General features: G+C 38.5%; 1 long non-coding RNA gene across 1 annotated transcript in view; it reads left to right on the forward strand.

Moving 5' to 3' along the window:
- LOC107834195 (uncharacterized) overlaps positions 1-4910 on the forward strand; it is a 13659-nt gene extending 8749 nt beyond the window's left edge. The window contains exon 3 of the long non-coding RNA XR_001659976.1: positions 4733-4910. This is a non-coding gene — a long non-coding RNA (uncharacterized LOC107834195). The remainder of the gene's footprint in view (positions 1-4732) is intronic.
- The last annotated feature ends 999 nt before the right edge of the window (positions 4911-5909 follow it).

The raw sequence follows: 5909 nt of genomic DNA on the forward strand, positions 1-5909 counted from the left end.
CCCCTCTGACTAGGGTTACTTGAGTAGTAGCATTCCAACAGATCCTGTGCCTGCTGGCCAGGCTCCGTGGTTTAAGGCCTGGCCACCAGGTGCTTGCCAAGTGGAGGATTTTAAGTATATCTGGATCTTGTTCACAAATGACAGAAAAATGGAGTGGGATTGATATGCAGATTGGTGCAGTGTCTGCATTGAAGTGGGTGCTGTACCAGTCTGTTCTGGTGAAGTGAGAACTGAGTCAAAAAGCAAAGCTCTTGATTTACTGGTCGATCTACGTTCCTACAATCACCTATGGTCATGGGATTTGGGTCATGACCGAAAGAATGAGGTCACAGATATAAGCGGCCGAAATGAGTTTTCTCCGTAGGGTGCCTGGGTTCTCCCTAGAGATAGGGTGAGAAGCTCGGGACGAGGGACTCAGAGTAGAGCCGCTGCTCCTTCATGTTAAGAGGAGCCAGTTGAGGTGGCTCAGGCATCTTGTCAGGATCCCTCCTGGACGCCTCTCTGGTGAGGTGTTCCAGGCCTGTCCCACCGGGAGGAGACCCAGGACACCCTGGGGGGACTACATTTCTCAGCTGGCCTGGGAATGCCTTGGGATTCTCCCGGAGGAGCTGGAACAAGTAGCTGGGGCGAGGGAGGTCTGAGCCTCCTTATTTCGGCTGCTACCCCCACGATCCAACTCTAGATAAGAAAATGGATGGATAGATGTATAAAATTTATGCAATCTAAGTAAAATATTTGTAAATAAGTGCTAATTCAAAATTGCATCAAAGTAAACAGGCTCTAACTAACTAAAAGAGACTGATGATTAAGTTGGCTGGTTTTTATGGTAGAACCAAGATATTGAACAAAAACATGACTTTAGGAGAAATGGAAAGTCATGGAGGATAGGCTGTGCCTGAAATTGATTTAAACTGTAGGATTCTTCAACATTTATCATGCATGTTTCTCCTCTGTGAGGAAATTAGCCCTTTCCATCCTCCGGCGAGTCTAAGAAAATGTAGCCAATCTTTAGCAGCTTCCAGTCAACCTGTGACTTTGCGGAATGAGGCAGCAGTCCTGGTGAAAAGGCTGTGATGATTATAACATCAGTCACCTTCTTAGATTCCCTCCTCATTACCATTCATTCCAGGCTCAGTATGCTGGCTCTGGCTGAGGTAGGATATTGGAGCAGGTAGTCATCCTTCTGCAGCAGCTCCAGCCTGTGCGTGTGTATTAATGAGATGCCACTGGCTAGCTGTAAACGTTTCAGCTCTCCGTCATTAAACCCCCCCCCACATGGACTTTTGACTCCACATTCAGTCCATTTTGCCCTTTAGGGAAACAAGAAAGGGTTTATGTAAGATTTATTGGGATCATGGTTTTCCTCGTCTGATTGGGGTAGTTTTTGGTCAAAAGAGGGAGCACTGATGAACTTAGATTTGAAATCAAGCAGCACATCATTGAGAAACAGTTACTATCTTAATATTCCACTTTCTCTCATTTCATATAGTAATGAGTTATTTGTTGAGCTACTGATATTGCCTGTCATGTGCAACATACACTAGCTCTAATATAATATATTCTATAAACCTTTAATTTTATTGGTTATTTTATGAAGAAACCTGCTGGCCTTTAGGAATGACACACACAACTGTTAAATCAAGCCTTGTGGATTTATAAAAATATGGTAGTCTGGATGTGGTTATATTAGCAATAAGCTCAGTTTGTGTCATACAGTCATTACTGCTCAACAACAGATCATAGGAAACATTACAAAACTTAGCATTGTTATCATTTCAATGCACCTCAGAATAATTTTCAAACTATGGGGGATTTAAGAAAAAAATAATTGAGTGAACTTCTAAAAATAGTTGAACAATCCTATACATGTAAAAAATAAAAAAAAAAACAGAAAAAGAAAGAAAGCTAAAAGGTTCACACAAGCAGAATTATTTTAGCAAAAAAAAGCAGATTCTCAGATTACCAAACCATATTCCAATCTACAATTTATTCAGCATTCATTTGAAAAGAAAATTATTAATCTGTTAACGCACCTATAGCCTTCAGGCAGTGATATACAACTCACAGTCTGGTCACTTGTATCTGTCATCTGGATATGACATTTTATAAGTAGATAGTTATATATATAATGACAATGTTTTATAAATATCAGTGTAAGATTTGAGCAAGAGTTGCACAACCAGTCAGTGACTAACTACCGAAGGTAACTACTGTTCATAAAAATAAATGTACACAAGTAATGTGAAAAGGATACATCACAGAAACTGTTAACCAGTTCATCCAGGCTTTTTCTCATCTACTACACACTCCTGTACCTCTCTAAGTGATTTAACAGATATTTTTAAATTTAAAATTGAAAATGTTATCTATACTAGTGCTCCCACTAAAACAAAAGTAATCTCTGGAAAATGTAAACCTCCTTGGAAAAACATTGAGTCAATTAGAAAAGGAAAAAGACAGTATCAGTGGCAGAAAAGTAAGTTACAAGCACACTTGGACATCTATAAAGACAAGCTCAGAATTTTAAGTTATGAACAGAGAAATGCAAGAGAGAGCTTTTATTTTTAATATTATCACCAAGTCTGTCAATGATTCTCATGCTGTTTTCTATTGGATTATATTTTGCATTATATGAATGCAAAAAGATGCCACAAAGCACACTGGGAAATAGTTCCCACTCTTGTCTTTTTATTTTATCTTTTCTAAGTGCTAACATAAAATCTCTGGTTTATTCAATTCTACTATAAGTTTATCTCTCACAAACTCACACATTTAGGTTCAAAATCTAAAACCCATTAAATTTTTTTGACTTAAAGAATAGTAGACACAACTAAATCCGGCTCATATGTTTTACAGTGTACAAGTACAAAGCAACTTAGGTTTTCTATTTCTATTGCATGCTTTTTCATGTGAAATACTAATTGATTATTTAGAAAACATAAAATCTTTTTTTTTTTTTTGTATTTTCTGTCTCGTGGTTGGGGTGCACCAAAGACAAAAATGGCAGACCTCTCCATTCTTTGTAAGAAAAGAAAACATGAAAAATCTCCTCACTGTAGTAGGTGAGGAGGAAGTGGTTTCACAATATTATTCTGAAAGCAATGCGAAAGTAACATTAAATGGCCTGATGTCATGTTGTAGTATTCTCAGTGAACTGTATTAAAGTAGAAAAATGAGGCAATAAACCTCGTCACAAAATGCATTTGAACCTTTGGAAACACAGGCCTTTGAGTTTAGACAGTAGGGGTTCATATTATCAATTTCTGTTTGTATTTGCTCAAAATAGAGATTTTTTTAATAAACATTTTTATTACTTTTATGTTTTCACAAGTAGAGAAAATAGAACATTATATAGTGTACTGTCTATAACCTTACATGAGTATGTAAAGAAGAGAAACAAAACAAACAAAACAAAAAAGAAAGCGGGAAAAAAAAGGGGGGAAGCCACCATACAATGTCACATTTATGTCAAATCATGTATCCAATGGTCGGCAAACATTTATAGACATGTTTAAAGACTGACAACACAAACATATGTAGCCTGGTGATAAAAGAAAGGAAAAGAAAGATGCAATAAGATGAAAAAGGAGGGTGTTCTTTAGTTAAGACCTGGTGAGACCTTCCATTTTATAGGATTCTGACCTCTCATCACAAGTTGCGTCAACTCTTTAGGTAGATAGCTAAACACAGGAGACCACATGTCAAGGAAATGTTTTTCATTACCCTTAAGAACTGCACTAATCCTTTCATGAGGGAGGACCCTAAATATTTCTCTATACCATTGTGTGACAGTTGGTGGCTTATCCAATTAATTAAAATGCATCTTCTACCCAGAAGCAATAATTTATCACAAAGTTTGAAGTGTGATTGTGTCAGAGTGATTGATTTTGATGGGAGGCCAAGAAGAAACAGACCTGGGTCACATCTGATCTTTACATGAAACACGTCACTCAGCTCTTTAGAAATTGCCCCCAGAATCTTTTAATCAATTTGCATCGCCAGAAATAATGATAGTACGTTCCAACATCTCTTCCACATTTATTGCATAAGGGAGAAAGCTGGCGATCCATCTTATTCAGTGTACAAGGTGTTATATGTAGACGATGTATTTTATACTGTGTCTCTCAGAGCGTATTACATATAAAGGTTGAATTAACTACATTAATGGCTTCTTGCCAGTCATCATCAATGTATACCATCATCAATGTATGTCAAGGTCTCCCTCCCATTTCTGCGCAATGTCCCCGGCACCACCTGGGGTGAGAGAGTAAAGCACTGCATAGAAAGCGGACATAAAATGCCTAACTTTTTTCCGGCCGATAAGGAATTTCTCAATCTCATTGTGTCTGACCAAGCCAGAATGAGAGAGCCTCATAGAACCAATGAAATGGCGAATTTGAAGAAAACCAAAAAAGTGTTATTTAGGAATACCAAATTTTAACTGCAATTGTTGAAATATCATGAGTACATTCTCTGTAAAAAGATCTCCAATCACTCTCACTCCTCTGCTATGCCACAGGTCAAAAATGTTGGGCTCAAGGCCTGGGATTAAGTCCTAGTTTCTTGTGTCAGGAGTGAGGAGCAGGGCCCACCTCCTGTGTGGTTCCAAATTCTCTGCCATACTCTAATTGTGACATAAATAATTGGATTATGTTTAATATCTCTTGATAGCCTCTTCCGATCTCCAGTGGTGAGGCTCCACAAAGCAGCAGGCTGAGAGGCCCATGAATAGAGTTAAGATGAGCCTGTAACCACTCCCACAGATAACGAGCATGGCAAGCCCAATTGTAATAGTAGATGTTTGGCAAAGCCAAGCCACCTCTGTCAACAGGAAGCTGTAAAGCTTTGATTTTCTGTTGTGGTCTCTTGCCATGCCAAATGAATCTGGAAAATACTCTCTCTATAGCCGTAGTGACTTTTTTGCATAGCCAAAGGGGTAACATTAGGAGAGGATATAAAAGCTGTGGGAAAATGTTCATTTTAATTAAACTTATACGCCCCATAAATAAGGGAAATTCATGCCACCTTTCTAAGTCCCTCCTTATTTTACTAACTGTTGCAGAGAAATTAAGCTTCCATAGTTCTGTCAGGTTAGGGGCCACCTTAATTCCAAGGTAAGTGAAGCCATGTTGGGAACATCTCAGGGAACAGCTAGAAGGTAGGTCCTGGACAGGAGCAATACTGAATGGCATTGCTTCCGATTTATAAAAATTGATTGTATAACCCAAAAAGGAACCAAACTTATGAATAGTGGATAAGATAGCTGGTATTGAGATGTCAGGTTTTGTTGCAAATAACAGAATGTCATCTGCGTATAATGCTATTTTATGGACTTTACTGCCAATCATCACACCATGTAGATTTTGTTGTGATCTAATAACCACTGCTAGGTGCTCCAGCCCAAGAGTGAACAGAAGCGGGGACAGAGGACAACCCTGTCGAGTTCCCCTATGTATTCTAAAAGATGGAGATTGAACACCATTAGTCATGACACAGGCTGATGGGGAACTGTAAAGTATCTTGATCCATTTCAGAAAACCACCCCCTATTCCAAATCTTTCCCAAAATAGAGATTTAAAAAAAAATCCTACTTCAGCATCTGTAGCTGGGTCACTTCCTGAAAGAAAAGGCAAACATGTTTGATTCTTCTCTGATAGTAAATCTATGTAGATTAGCACCTCTCAGTCTGCTGCAGCTTGCTGTCACCCAACACATCCAGCGTGAAATAATGTGAAGCTCATAACCGCTCATATTTCATGCATAAATCCCTCCACCATGCCAGTAAGCATTTCTGACAGGAACCAATGATGGGTTTATTAAAGACTGTTATGTGACGTTGAAGAGGAGACAGTTTAACATCCCAGTTCAACAAGGAAAGTTATTCAAGGAGCCTAAAATTATTTTATACG

The sequence above is a fragment of the Poecilia formosa genome, unplaced genomic scaffold, assembly GCF_000485575.1.
Source record: "Poecilia formosa unplaced genomic scaffold, Poecilia_formosa-5.1.2 Scaffold546, whole genome shotgun sequence".
Taxonomy (NCBI): domain Eukaryota; kingdom Metazoa; phylum Chordata; class Actinopteri; order Cyprinodontiformes; family Poeciliidae; genus Poecilia; species Poecilia formosa.